Here is a 16674-nt window from a genome sequence, read left to right on the forward strand (position 1 = left end):
TCCCTCCCAATCGCTGTAAGGGAGCCCTAGAATGTATGATTGATCAGATTAAACACCTGATCACCTTATCGTTTCAGGAGTGCCATGTACCTGATGTATGGAAAACAGCACAAGTCATCCCCCTGAAAAAAAAATCCACCATACATATCTCCCAACTACACAATCTCTGCCCTATCTCCCTCCTCCCTTTCTGCGGGAAAGTTGTGGCGAAGGTAGTTAACAGCCAACTCATGAAATTTCTTGAGGAGAATTCCCTTCTCCACTCCTCACAGTCAGGGTTCAGTGCAGGCTATTCGACAGAGTCGTCGGTTCTTTTCTCCACAGAATGTCTGAGACAACTAGTAGATGAGGGGCAGACAGCAGCATTGGTTTTATTAGATCTTAGTGCAGCTTTTGACACCGTGCTGCACACGACGCTCCTGTCTCGCCTCTCAGACATGGGAGTGGAAGGATCGGCATTGGAATGGATAAGATCCTTTCTAGAAAACAGGAGTTTTCAGGTGCACTGCCCTCCTCACAAATCCTCTCTTCGCAAGCTGAGACATGGGGTTCCACAGGGCTCAAGTCTGAGCCCTACGCTGTTCAATCTCTATATGGAACCCCTAGCCCATGTGGAAACTTTCGGAGTGGATATCGTCACATATGCTGACGATACCCAACTGATAATTAAACTCACCCACAATCAGACAGAGGACGCCACAAACTTCTCAAACTGCATGCTTTCTGTGGCAGGGTGGATGAACAACAACTGCCTGCGCCTCAACGGCGACAAAACAGAACTGCTGGTTGTTGGTAAATCCCCCTCTGCCTGGTCGCAGGCTTGGTGGCCGACTGAATTGGGCACAATTCCCCTCCCGGCGGAGTCCATCAGAAATCTAGGAATCATGCTTGACGCAGAGCTCTCCTTTAAACAACAGATTAGTAAAATCACGGGAAGATGTTTCTGGAATACTGAAAACACTCCGGAAAGTCCTCGACCTTCTCCCCATCAGCGCCAGGAAAACACTCATTCACGCCATAGTCACACCACATCTGGACTACGGCAACGCTCTACTCCTAGGCTTAAGCAAAAAAGGCATACACCAACTGCAGTGCGTTCAAAATGCTGCCGCTCGCCTGGTGCTCAACCTTCCGCGCAGAGCATCAGGAAAGACGGCATTATTTAAACTTCTTTGGCTCCCTATTGAGGAGCGCATTAAGTTTAAAGCACTTTGTTTCGCACACCGCATTGCCCAGGGAAAAGGCCGAGGTTACCTGTGAAATCTTCTCACCATCCATCGCCCCACCAGGAATCTGCCGGAGCAATGCTGTTCCAAACTCCCCGCGTCCGCAAGACTAGGATGGGAGGGCGCTCCTTCCGGTTTTTAGCGAGTAAACACTGGAACAATCTTCCTCTTGACCTACGCATGGATCACTCTGAAACGAGATTCAGATTGAAAGTAAAAACCTATCTTTTTCCACGCAAATAAAGCTTCCCTGTAACATGGGATCCAGGCCTTCTCCGGACCTCTGTCTTTTCGGGGAGCAGTAGTAATTCTAAGCGCGGGGACACACTGTCTTGAGTGTAACCAGGCGCTCTAAAAATGGTTTTATTATTATTATTATTATTTTTATTGTTCCAACCCCTCTTCTTCTCTTCCAGATTTTCTTTCTCAACTATCTGGATATCGTCTCAATTCGGATAAGTTTGAAGTTCTTCCTTTAAATTTTCTTTGTTTAAAACAAGATTGTGTCTCTACTGCTTTCGCTTGGAAAACTTCTAAAATTAAATACTTAGGCTTATGGTTCTTTCCCACCATTTCAGAGATCTTGAAAGGAAACTTTGATACTCTTATCAAAACTTTGTCTGCATCCATTGATCGTTGGCATGCACTTTTTCTTTCTTGGTGGGGACGCTTATACTCTATTAAGATGATGCTTTCTCCGTTGATCCTGTACCTTTTATCCATGATTCCGGTTCATATTCCTGGTTTCTACTTTAAAAAAAATTCACTCTATTTTGAACAAATTCCTTTGGAAGAATAAATCGCCTCAAAAAGCCCTCAATGCTCTTAAAGCAGATAAACTTTCTGGTGGCCTCAAATTTCCGGATTTCAAATCTTATTATTTTGCATTTTCTTGAGGCAATCTTCTCGCTGGCTCTCTCATAATCTAGATCCTGTCACCCATTCTCCTATCTGGTTGAATATTGAGAAACATTTTATAGCCCCCTTTTTTTTACGGAATCTCTTGCTTTTACTAATACTATCTCCTCTTTTCGCTCTCAAGTCATCTCTCGTTCAAGTAAAATTCTGATACCTCTGCTTCCTTCCTCTTATCCTGCTATCTCCTCGTTAGATCTTCAACCTATCTGGCACAATCATTTATTACGTATCAAAGGCCGTACCATTTATTGGAAAACATGGAGATCCAAGGGTTTGCTCTGGATTTCTCAATTAGTCTCTAACAAGTTACCTCTTTCCTTTTCAGATCTTCAATCAAAATTTTCTTTACCTTCTTCCTGTAAATCTCAATATGACTCGCATCTTCCTCCTCTTTCACATTATCTTCTTTTCTTACCTCCTACTCATAATATTCCTGCCAAATGTTCCAATCTTTTCCCTTCACTATCTACTACTACTTCAGCCTCTTCTCTTTATAAAACTCTTTCCTTCCCCTCTGATAGACCTAAGACTAAATGTGAGTTGGCCTGGGAAGAGGATCTTTTACAATGTTGGCCTATCCCATTTTGGGACAAATTATGGTTAAAAGTTCATAAAACATCAAGAGCAGCTAACACTTCCCAGACCCTCTTTTTTATTTATAAAAGCCTTCTTTTTACACCAATGAAACTAGCCTCCTTTTCCACTGATTTTTCTTCAGAATGCTGGTCTTGTAAAAGTACCTCAGCTGATTTAAAACACATGCTTTTTGTTTGTTCTTACCTTTCCCAATTTTGGCTTTTAGTTTGGTCCCAAATTAATAAAATTGGTAATACCCAAACCCCTTTTTCCATTTCCAACGTCTTTCTGGGTACCCTATCACCTTCCTGGCCATCCCTGACCCACACTCCTTCACTAATTGACCTACTTTTAGCAATGGCCCTCCATCTAATAACTTCTAACTGGAAACATGCTGAGAAAAACACATTTACGGATTGGATACTGGTAATGTTTCTCCTCTTTCTTTATGTATTAAAATAATAATAATACTGAGCTTATAAAGCGCCTGGTTACACTAGCCAGTGTGTCCCCGCACTGTGCCGCTGAGGAACCCGTCCTGGCCTGTTCCTGTGAGGTGCCTACTCCTGGGCACCCAAATGTGAAGCCAGGCATCCTAGCAGTAGGGCCGGTGTGGAGATTAAGCAAGCTATTGCCCAGAGTGGGATACATGATTAGAGTAGGCACCGAGTCGAGAGAATTATCGGGTCCGAGGACATTGAGCCCAACACCCTGCCGCGACAGGAATTGAACCCTGGTCCGGGACAGACCTCTGCATCAGAGTCTGCCACTCTAACCAGTGAGCCACACTTCTCCATCTTTTATGGCTTCCGTTATCTTCTTATCTAACTAACCTAGTCTCGATCGCTTCCAATACAGTTACCACCCCAGATGAAGTCAGAAAGCCTCCATGAATCTCTTTTTAGTGTTCTTTTTTTTTGTTGCTATATTTTGTGATGTTTCTTCTCAGATAATACTCCCTTCTCCTTCTCATAATTTCTTTTGTGCATATTTCACTTTGTATTTAATTATATTATTGTTATTGTATTAAGATTGTAATTCAGGTAATGTTTTCTCCTTTTATCTCCCTCCCCTTCTCTTCTTTCTTCCCTCCCCTCTCTCTTCCTTTTCAGTAGTTCACAGAAGTTTTTTCATTGAAGTGTTTTACTTATATGCTCATTCTTTTGATGTATGTTATAATCTTTTCTTCAATAAACTTTAAACTTAAAAACAAATTGGAAGAGCTGCCAGCAAAGGAACATTAGCTTGGTCAAATCCAACTAAAGTATCAAAGTTTTTAAATATGCTGTGTGGATTGAAGGGGGTAAAGGGGCACATGCATCAAGTTTTTTTCCGGTCACAAACGGGCTGATTGGCAGAATCGGCTCTTTGTGAATGGAAAAAGGTCTTTTCTCATGCATATATCTTTTTCCATTCACAATTTAGGTAATTACATTTTTTTGCGATTACCTAAATTGCAAATGTATTTAGGGAATCGCAATTTGCGATTCCCTAATGCTGATGCATGTAGCCTTTCCTAAATGTGACTTTGCATTTAGGAAATGCTAACTTCAATAGAAACTGAACAGAGTTGTCATGTAAGATTTGGGTTAACAAGGCCTGATACCAATTAAAGAGGGGGTTTGGAAGTTTTACAAAAAGAGACAGATAACCAATGTAAGGATTGAAGCTGTGAAATGGTTGGCACATTATAGATCAGAAGGATGAAGTTTGTTGACAATTGTCAAGAGGAGAACTGGGTATAGTAAGTTACAATAGTCGGTCAAGGTTTGATTTTTTTCAGCTCCTCTTACTTTTTAAACATGATGATGACAGATTGAGGATGTGAGGTCTTGTGGAATTCCCATTGTTATTGTTTAGCTGACTTTCTTTAGCTCATTATGCAATGATATTTTCTATTGGGTAATTCAATATTCTATGTTTAGAATGTGATGTTTTAAGAAGCAAATGTAATGGAAGGTGATCCTACTGGTTCCTGAGGGCCTCATTTATTGCAGTGAGAAAACAGCGATGCGTCACCATTCATTGTGTCCTTCTTGAGACACCAATGAGGCGTCATATTTACAGTATGACGCATCATGTCGCAAGGAGTTACAGATACATCAGTATTTCTGACCTATCTGTAGGCGCAAAAATGACGCATTGCTGGAGTGTGTCACAAAAGTGACGCAACTCCAGCAATGGGTCATTACACATGGGCAAGTCCCATGTGAAATGTGCCTGCGTCAGTCTTACGTCTGCAATGAGGCAGGTGACCCATTTGCATCCAAGCATTCTTGCGTCCAAGAAGTGGCGCAGTGAAATATTATAGATTTCCCTGCGTCACTTCTACGACCCTTTCTTGCATCGGAACGCCCCGCATACATTAAACCTGGCGCAGGTATAATGTGGCGCAGGGGTTTACAAAGTGATGCATTTACCTAGATGCGTTACTTTGTAAATATGGTGCAACAAGGCTCATTTTTTACGCGGCTGGTGCGCCATGAAATGTGACGCACTGGCGGCGCAAAAGTGACGCACAGGTTCATAAATAAGCCCCTGAGTCTTTTATATAGCTTCGTTTTTGTCTCCTGTCCCTTTTTTCTTTTTATGGATGTGCATTTCCAAACTTCACATTCAGCAACACGTTTATTTGGATACGTTTCCTAGTTTTACAAGTGCAGGTTTTTTTTGGGTCATAAGTGTTTAATAAGGTACTGGGATTTTTTTTTAAGGAAATCCTCGCACCTGATTGATTTCTACTTATTGCACCTACTGTAACGTTCTGTTGAAAGTGGCTTCAGGTTTGTCTTTTTGTTTAAGCCCTGTGGTGCATGCTTATTTCTGAGGTGTTAGCACATGTGTCTTGCTTGTTCCCTGTACTCCCATCGGCGCCTCTCGCCGGTGTGCTCTGAATCTCTGGAGAGTTAAGGATCAGTAATGATTTGCTGTCCTGCTCTCCATGGAGACATCGTTGCTGAGACTCTTCAGCTATTTCGAAACATCTAGAGCATTGTATTCCAATGATGTCATTTCCATAAGCCAACTTTCTTTGAGGACTGTTTGTTCCTTGACTGCCATCTACCGGTCTTCCAACGTCACTACATTCATTTCTACAGTGCCAAGGGTTACTCTGGAAGTCTTACAGTCACAGATGTGCACACTTGTACAGAAATTTGAGAATCTCTGTGGAAATAAATGTCTGACTGCCAATAGCGATTGGCACACTAATTAAAAAGTACAAGCCTCATTTACAAGCAATTAACACAGCAGTGTGCCGCAAGCCATTTGGCTGTGCTGCGTAAATTCCGAAGCACAGGGATGCTTCATATCTACAATGCTGTGATAAATCCCTTTGCTGTTCCATGTGCTGGCGCACAACTTGCTCCATAAGTACAAGGCTGCCTGAGTTGAAGGGAATGATTGAGTATGTGCAGGAATAAACAATCTGAAATTACGTTTTTAAACGTCTTTGTATGCTGCTTAATGCAGCACACATAGAAGTTGAAAAACTGCATTTTTTCAATGATTGTTTTTGTGCAGGAAGGGACATCTCTGTGCACAAAAACAACCACAAGAGGTGATTTCCTCTTCCTATGTGTGCAACAGCAATTCACAAGCTTTAGCAATGGACATGCAATATTGTTTCAGCGATCTGCATGCTGTGCATGCATGCATTATAAATGTTTTTTTTTATACCTATTTAGATTTTCTCATATTGGTATGTTAGTGCATGTTATGTTTGGTACTTTTAGCAATTCTTTTAACAATAATGCAGGGTGTAACACCTCCAGCTCATTTTCTACAGGGTGCCGGGCAACCTCTGCTGAAGTAGCGAGGGTGGCACCAATACTAGGAGAGAGTATCTTTGTAAATATGGTGCAGTTCAGCTATCTCTCTTTCGTGTAACACAGACCAGCAACTTCCCTTGCTATGCTGAGTTGCATTAAATGTTACCTTAAATATTCCCCCAGGGGTTTCTGTGGTCCTAATTAATAGCAATGGGATTTGGGTTAATTTACAAAACTCGGCGTCAACTTCACTTTTAATGGAGAAGGGAATGTTACTGGATTTGTGAATACATGGAACAACATTTTTTTAGTTGAATTTTGTTTTGGAAAACTTAATTTCCCAATGTTTTCAGAGAAAGCTCTGGGATACCTTTTAACAATAATGTTCTTATACTCATCTTCTGATTTTAAGGACAGCACTGGATCTGGGCTATTAGGATCAAATATAATGCTCAATTTTCCCTGATCCACCCACCCAAGTACGGAAGGGCCAACTGCAGAAACATACGTTTTTCCAAACATGTGTCTGTCTTTGGATTGAAAGCACAGTTCCCTGTAACCTAAAACATTGACAGGTTCACAAGTGAACATCTTGGGAGAGATGACAGGGTTCACTAACACCCACATGCATCATCCCGGCCGTTTGCGAATTCTAAATTGCGAAAAATAGCGAATCGCAATTTAGAATTCGCAAAACGGGATGCATGAATATTTTCTAATAATATTAGCGATTCGGTAAAATTCGCATTTTTTACCGAATCGCTAATTTTATGCTAATTCTAATTTGCTAATTCGCATTTCCCATTGATTCCTATGGGCCAAAAGGCCCATAGGAATCAATGGGAATTGCGAATTCGCAAATTAGAATTCGCATAATCTTCATGCATTCCATGGGTGCAGGGGGGGTCCAAAGGACCCCCCCTGCACCCCTGAAATGTATTTTTAAGTGGATGTTTCACACACACATGTCCTATGGACATGTGTGTCTGTAACATGCAAGTTTTAAAAATGCATTTTTTTGCTTTTTTAACAATTTTCGCAAATTAACACAAGGGTCAACCTCGTGTTAATTTGCACTTCCAATTTTCAAATTCGCAAATTTAAAAAAAATGATGCATTGCATTTAAGGAATCGCACAAATGCGATTCCTTAAATGCATTCGCATTTTTTAGAAATGCTAAAAAATGCGAATTGTGCACAAATGTTTGATGCATCCCAAAAACGGTTTTTGCATTCGCAAACGGCCGATTTTTCCGATTCGCACTGTTTGCGAATGCAAAAAACGTTGATGCATGTGGGCATAAGTGTTTCCCCCTGACAGGTACACATTTTCCAAACCCTACATTCCTGTTAATATTGGTATATGATGAACCAGAGCCTGCTACTATGGAGATTTCAACACCTCCAATTTTTAAATCACACATAGGTTTCCTGCTTTTACCATGCACATTGAGATGAGCTCATCAACTTGTAAGACAAATAGATTCATGTCATCATCAACAGAAGAATAAAAAGCATTTCGATCTTTTGGTTCAACAAATTTCACAGAATGCTCCATAGTACCACATTTAGAACACTTTTGTTTATGTGTGGGACATTTCTTGTTATTTGCTAGGTGAAACTTGCTGCAACACCTAAAACATTTCCTGTCCCCAGCTAATTTAGTTTTGAGATAAACATCCTTTTTTGAGAACTAGTTTCAAAAGGAAATTGATGAGCCACACTTTTAATGTTCCTGACTTTAGCGACTGTTAACTGCTCCTCAAAACAAGTTTTTTATTTCTTCTGACAGGACTGCTTTGGCACATCTTCCTGTCAATTCTGCACTTTTTACAATGTCAATAACTTCTTGGAGGGACGATTTTCCCTTTGCCCACAATTTCTCTTGCATATTGCGATTCGCATCTCGCATCATAATTTGATTGTGGATAAATTCATCATGTAGCATGCCAAACCAACAAGATAATGATACATATTTGAGTGCAGCTACAAATTCCTCAACAGATTCTTCTGTTCCCTGTTTGCCATGAAAAAATGTGCACGCGGCCAGGAAGACACCGCGAGGCAAAAGGTACAACACAACAGGATGCACTAGCTGAAGGAACCACTTTAACCTGTTTCAAGAACAGTGACAGTGGAAGTAACATTCCTTACCTATAAACTGAACACAAGAAAGGAATCTTTCCAGAGCACATTCTCATTGATGGATGGGGTGGCACTCCACTGGGTGTCAAGGAATTCTTGTGATTCAAAGCTAGAGTTGCTGACATCCAGGTTCCTGAAGCTGAAGGGGCGTATAGAAATATGCATTTGTCTCTACCTTGATATGGACTCTGACTGGCCTGCTGAGAGGGGAGTTAAGGGCTCCTATGCAGAGGGAAGGTTGTGTACTGGAGAGTCCCATCTGGGGTGTCCGAGAGGAGGGACAGACTGAAATGTTAATCAGGCATTGACTAGAGTGCTGAGCCCTTAACTGTAGTCCCCAGACTCCCTGTGCTGTGCCGCCTGATGATTGCTGAACTGAAGCTGTTGTGAGAGTAACATTCTAGAGCCAATGACCTCACAAGAAACTGAGAGTGGGATCTTCACTGATTGGGTGGAGGCTTTTGCACGGTATACAACCTTTACAACGAAACCTTTACAACGACCTACCATTACAACGCAACTTTTACAACGCAAACTATTACAACGCATTGCTCCTGGGGGCGCTCTAGGATAGGGAATAGGTTAATTTACTATCCAATAACCTTCCATACTATCCACGGGGACTGGAGTTGGAATAGTAAATTAAACTATTCACTATCCAGCACTCCAAAGCGTTATGCGTTGTAATGGTATGCGTGGTAAAAACCGTGTTGTAAAGGTAGGCGTTGTAAAAGTATGCGTTGTAACGTCATACATCCTTTTGCAACTGACTTGTGTGTGTCTCTGGAACTTGCTGCCACACTCAAAGACTGGTTGCTGTATTTGAAGCTTCCTAAGCTAGAGGTGGAGCCTTTTAGCTACATTACAGTATTGAAAGCACCTAGTGCTGGTGTGGTAAATAAATAATTAATTACCGGATCTATTTTTGACTATAATCAATAAACGGGTAGCTCAATAAATAAGAGTCAAGATTCGAGGTAGCTGAAGTTTGACAGGCTTTAATAAGCATAAAGGACAGGAACAGGACAGCCTGTACGGGAATGGGATGGCAGCTGCCGGGGGCAGGAATAGGGAGCATAAGGGTAACTTTTAATAACAGTGCACAATATTTATAGTTAAACAAATACATTGCATTCAATACAGTAGGCGTAGCAGTAGGCGGAGTTTGTAGCAATCGCGAAAGATAAGGCATAAAGTGGGTGTAACAAGAAGGCGTGTACAGGGCGTATACATAGACATGTGATGCAAACGTAACAGAATATGTCATAAACGGGGCGGAAACATGGAGGGGGCTACCTGAGCAGCTGGGACCTCTAACCTAGTGGTGCGCGCAAACTGGCAATGACGTGTTACCAGGAAGAACTGGGGGCTATGACTTCTGCACTAGAAGAGGAGACTAAAGTCTGGAGTGTCAGAGCGACATGTACCCAGGCATATCTAGTATCTGATGTTTAGAGTACATGTTGATAGAATCCAAAAGTTATCAGGGCAAAGGCTAACAGACACTAAGACTGGTGCATGCATAATTCTATATGTAGTGCGTGTGCGAGTAATATTCTATGAATATTAATACAGTATTTCTCTTACATGGAGACATAAAGGCTAGACCATGACGGAAACTATTGATGTGATTCAGTAGCTTAGGAATGCAGAGAAGGAGGGCTGGACTGATAACTAGAATCATAACATATTCTTGGCAGCCGGGAGGCAGAGCCAAACCGAGCCGGGCACTGCGAGGCAGGATGTAAGTGAAGGGTCAGGGATACAGGTGGGGGCTGTATCGCTCCTCGGAGGGTTCAGGAAACAGGAGCTGAATCTGAGTCCGGGCCCTTTTGAGGCCTAGAAACGGGGACAATTCAATGAATTAACGTGCACACTGTAAAACGTGGCAACGTAGCTTTACATAGGCCTGATATTCGTCGCTTTCACGAAGACTGGAAACTGGCATACTAGAGATGGACACAACTGTAATTGCGTCTTTAATCGATAAGAAAGGGAATACATGCATATCGATCATGCACATATAACATAAGATGGGGAACACGTAGACACATTTAACATGGCAAAATTTACTTTTCCACACTGGGGCCTTGCCATTGTGAGAGAAGGTAAATCTGAAATGATGGAGGCATGATTTGAAACAAAAGCCTACAACTGAACCGGGGCCTCATCTTTACGTGAACCAAGATCAGATACCCCAGAAGTATAAAATGTGGGCTGTTTGCGTACTACCCTCTAAATTCTTTGTGCAAATTTCCAAGTAACCCCTTGCTGCTCAATGACCGCTAGACTGCTTCTGGATGACAATCCATAACTTGTAGTATTCCTGCTAACTGAAGGGTACTGATCGTTCAAATTCTCACAGTAATCCTTCAACACATGATAACTGTTTTTGTCCCCATGAATTGTCTTTCCCTCACAGGTTACTCTATTGTTATCTCTGTAACAGTGACTCAGTGCTAAAATCATTAATTCAAATCAGTCCATCTTTATCTTACTTGAGATAGAAATGTACACATTCTCAACCAATTCCCACATAGCCAGGGACCAAAATGTACTTAAAATGGCACTTCTATGTAAAAAGAAATCCCTATTGTGTAGTTCAGGGCTCTTGACTTTTTTCAAAAGTAACTCCTCTCTTGTTTACCTTTTCGCAAACAAATTACAATATTTTGTATTGTTATTGACATTGGCATCATTAATACATTGAGTCAAAATGTATCATCAAATTGCCTTTCCTTCAGTTTTTTATTTATTGTGGAATTATTTATGGTAACCAAATCCCAGTCAAACATGCATCTTATACAACTCAAAAGATATTACTATGCCCCTTACTATTGCATCAGAACACTGCCTGAATGAGTCAGCCTAATATTGGGTGCTATCTATCATGAAACACACAAAAAGTAAAAAGGAGGATGCTTGCACTTTATTGAACCCTTGGCAATTGTGTAGGGATAGCATTCCAGCCCATTGTTCTTTAGCTCACCATGCCCCTCAGATCAGACGCCACCATATGGGAATCCGTCTTGGTGCTGCCCTGAACGGAACAGTCCAGCCTGGACTGCCAAGCCAGGTCCCCACTGACCTAGAACACATGCACCATAAGACAGGTTTTGCCCTACCTATCATCTCCTCAGTCTGATGATGATACCTTAGGTGCGCTGCTGGTGTTGAAACATTGACCTTTAAAACCAGTTCAGCCTGCAACCCAAACAACAAGATAAACTTAAAGAAAGGTCTAATTCGAACTTATAATTAATTAATTAATGGAGACATATCAGTCATTATATTGTTGTTTACATATTGTGCTCTTAATGCTTTACTGGTGTTGCACATGATCATTACCTGAGGACTGCGTTGTTCACATGTTTGTAGCACCCTTTTCTCAAATGATAGTTACGTATGTTGCATGTGCTTTCTAATATACCTTTGAATTCTCCTCACTGTTCATGGGTACATGCCTTTGATCAATTTATCAGGAAAAGTGATGTGTTAATTCATGTGGTGCCACAGTCTTGCCTCAAGGACATTGACCACTTCACACAAGAATCAGATCTTTTACATGAGAACCTCTCATTGTGCATGTTTTTGTAGTCACAAGGAGGCTAAGTGATTTGCCCAGAATCACATAATATTGAAGTGAAGCTGGGACTCAAAACTGGTTTCCTAGTGTTTAACATAGCGATACAAAAGGGGATGATGGATGGAGCGTTTGAACAAATCAAACACTCACCCCCAGTCAACTGATCTAGGTTTAATCCATCACCATTCTTTAGTTCACTCAGCCACCCCAGTTCAGACATGGCTATATGCAAATCAGTCTGACCCTGTGCCTTATGGGAACAGTCCAGCCTGAATTGCCAAGCCATGTCTTCCCTGGACCGGAAACAAGCATCCTGGGACCGGTTTCGGATTCATAATCCTCATCAGCCAGGCTATCTTGAATCCAGTGGCCAAGTGAACAAGGGACTCACGTCTGAGCATACCCTGCCACACTTAGGGCGAACAAAGCGATACAAAAGGGGATGATGGACGGAGCGTTTGAACAAATCAAACACTCACCCCCAGTCAACTGATCTGGGTTTAATCCATCACCATTCTTTAGTTCACTCAGCCACCCCAGTTCAGACATGGCTATATGCAAGTCAGTCTGACCCTGTGCCTTATGGGAACAGTCCAGCCCGAACTGCCAAGCCATGTCTTCCCTGGACCGGAAACAAGCATCCTGGGACCGGTTTCGGATTCATAATCCTCATCAGCCAGGCTATCTGGAATCCAGTGGCCAAGTGAACAAGGGACTCACGTCTGAGCATACCCTGCCACACTTAGGGCGAACAAAGCGATACAAAAGGGGATGATGGACGGAGCCAGTCAAAAGATCTGGGTTTAATCCATCACCGTTCTTTAGCCCACTCTTCCACCCCAGTTCAGACATGGCTATATGCAAATCAGTCTGACCCTGTGCCTCATGGGAACAGTCCAGCCCAAACTGCCAAGCCATGTCTTCCCTGGACCGGAAACAAGCTTCCGAGGACCGGTTTCTTGCATTCCAGCCTTCCTCAGCCCGGCTTGCTTGAATCCAGTGGCAAAGTGAGCAAGGGACTCACGTCTGAGCATACCCTGCCACACTTATGGCGGCCAAAAGCAGTACAAAAGGGGGTGGTGATGGACGGAGCATCTGAATCAATTAAACACTCACACCCAGTCAAAAGATCTGGGTTTAATCCATCACCGTTCATTAAAAAAGTGTAACATTTAATGAAAATATGACACCAAATCAACAATAATTCAGTGACAGGAACCAGAGCTATGAATGTTTTTAACAGTTTAAGTGAAAATAGCAATGAAGAGGACAAAGCACAAATGTTAATCATTGGTCGTGGCGGACCGTGACCTAGGTGTGATTTGAGCCCAGCCTTGATGGAGCATGAGTTGAATGCCCTTAACAGATTGGCCCGCTAGGGCCTGGATGTCATGAAGTATAAAAATGTCTCTAAATTTTGAGTATTAAAAGAGACTATGTCATTTTCTGGTAGGAAAACTCCACTACCCATCAGGGAAAAAACTGAAATTCATTCTAATGCTGTGGATCTGCTGATCAGAATATTTGCATTGTCGCTCCCCTTGAAACACTGGTTCTCTTGGCAAAAAGTTTGAAAAATATTGAATACTTCTGTTGCTGCTCACACAACCACATGGGGTACACTTCCAAGTCCTCCATGGTTTCACTGGCAGCACCTAGGGACTCTCAGAGTGTCAGGAAGAAGGGAAAAGCAAATTCCAGTGCATATCCAGTTGTCACTGGTCAGTTGGGATACTTCACAGGAATGCCCTCATCACCTTTTTTAAGTAACCCATGGGTCAACCAAATGATCCTTGGAGATATTTCTGCCCTTGGACTTTTAGTGGAAGGCAGTCCAGCATCCTCAGGTCCAACACACAGGTTAAAGATGCCAAGAGCAGTAAGATTAATCTGCCTGGTATCGTTTTGCAAGTCCAGTAGCATTCTGAGTAAGTCTGGGTGAGGGTCCAACTTTGTAGGGTTCACTTGTCTATGGGTGGGGGAAAGCCTAGGACACTCATAGTTGCTGTCTGATCGATGGGGTAGAGGTTCACAAGCTCTCACCTACCAATTGTTACATTAATTCATGCTTGCCTTACTGCAGATAGGCAATGTGACTGGGCTCTGAAGGCCATGGTGTGTGGGTAGTGTACCATGGTAATCCTAGTTTGCTCCCACAGCCAATACTAAAATCCAGATAAAAGCAAGAACTGTACCCATCACAAACCTGATACAGAACTCTAGCATAACAAAATAGTGGTCCTTCACCAACCAGTCTGGGGAGGCACAAGAGTTGTAATGGGATTATGTTCTCTTTCAAGGGTTACCACACTGTTACATGTGACTCAACAGACCTGGACTTAAGCACATGCTAGGAGGTAGAAAGAGGTGTATGCTAATAGCTTTCTGACAGTTCAGCCAGGTAAAGGGTAATTTTCTAAACATTTTTCTTAATATTTAATAAAGTCCATTTTCACCATTCACCATTAAAAATAGTGTGTTGATTATTTTTCTAGCTTGTACAATTTTCAAAATAGCAGAATTCTAATTCTAATCTGTACATTAGCTTTCTAAATCGTATAGCTAGCACTGCCAAGATGAAAATAGCTTCCAGGCCCGTGTCACAGTAGGGACATGGTAACACACATTTTCTATGTGCCTCACTTTTAAAATACAGGTACCCTGCCTTATGGGCTACAAGTCTTACATAAGGGTGACTTACTAATATTGAAAAAATTGAGGTTTGACCTGTTAAAAGGGTTTATTTTACATGCTGCACTCCAGGTTTCATACTGCATCTGTCAGCTCTTGTGATAGGCCTGAAGCCATATTTTTATTTGTCAATAAAGTAAATGGCACAATGAGTGCTGCAGTACACAGGTGACAAGTAACTTTTCAATGCCATAGGTGCCGCTCCTTCACTAAATACTATGGCCTTGTGGTAGAGTTAAGTACACAAATGAGGTATTAGCCAATTTCTACATGAGTCCGAAAGCAAGCAATACAATTCAGGAAAAAATGTGGACGATCACACAAAAGGGCATTTTCTCACCATATGTTACTCCCTAGTAGAGTCTGTTCCAAATGTAACATAATTTCTTTCTAATTCATGATGGACTCATTTATTAATCTCTCATATCTGCTTCATGGCTCATGACTCGAATTTGAATTTGAATTTTTAGCAATTTGTAGAGCGCACATTCACTGGGCAGTTTCTTGGCGCCTCTGGTGTTTTTTTTTGCTTGCTGAGTCAGTGTTGTACTCACAGAACAAACATGAGCACACTAACTTAGATGTTTAGGGGCATATTTATGACCCCCTTGTGCTACCAGTGCTTCCCTTTTTGAGACGCTCAGGTGGTGCAAATGACAAAATCATATCAATGAAAGCACACAAAGCAACTTTGCATGGCTTTGAACAGCCTCATAGACATGGCGTAAGGCAAGGCAGTTGAAATCACTATGTTGCCTTACCCTGAGCTCAAGAGGCATTCCATGGGCATTGTGGTAGGTATTCCCATGCAACACCCATGGATTGTCACGATTCCCCACATTTACAAGACCATGTAAAGCTGGGCAAGTGCCAAAACCTTATGCCTCCAGAGGTATGTTGTAGAGAGGCGAAAAAACCTTCATTTCTCCTTGTTCATTCCTCTATCCATGTGTGCTGTATTCTGTACCATGCATAGAAAGAGGGAAACACCTCTCAGGATTGTTTTAGTGCAGGAAGCTGCCACGTCCTGCTTAAAAACAATCCTGACGATAATATAGGTACCCTTGCATCATGGTGTAAGGGTGCCTGCATTGGAGCAAGGCTGTCCAAATGGCACTGTCACTGGGGGAGAGGACAGGAATGCACCACAATAAATAAATCCAATGCATTCCTGTTCTTTCACTTTAACGTAGGGCAGCCCAGCAAGGTGAATTGCTGTGTTGCCCTACGACAAACCCCCATAAATGAGGCCCCTCGTTAACTAAGGCAACAAACAAATGACCACCCAAAAAATCATTCAACCACCAGAAGTCATTCACTCCTAATTCAAAACCATTGGCTTTGATACTATTTCATATATATTTAACTGTACGGAATAGAGTTACACTGTCCAATTAAGAACCAATGTTTACTGCCATGGCTTCTACAGCTGTGACACATAATTTGCCATTTACTCTCTGGGGATCATGTCTAAAGGGAGCAGCAATTGAACAGGAAAATGCATATATTACTGTTCAGTGACTGTGGAGCTGTGAGCCTCTCCTTTGCCTGGCTGTCTGTACAGATGTTTGGTATATGTTCAGTTGGTGTTTCATCTGCACTTCATTGTTTTCTCAAAGGTAAGAACAGAGAACACTTACTAATGCATGAGGATTTATTTTCATGACATTAGCATTATAAATGCAATGACAAGTCAAATCAAATTAATTGCCTATCAAATGTACTGCCTATCTAAATTCTATGTAAATTGTTGGTATTTTTA

This window comes from Lissotriton helveticus, chromosome 7, assembly GCF_964261635.1.
Source record: "Lissotriton helveticus chromosome 7, aLisHel1.1, whole genome shotgun sequence".
Classification (NCBI taxonomy): domain Eukaryota; kingdom Metazoa; phylum Chordata; class Amphibia; order Caudata; family Salamandridae; genus Lissotriton; species Lissotriton helveticus.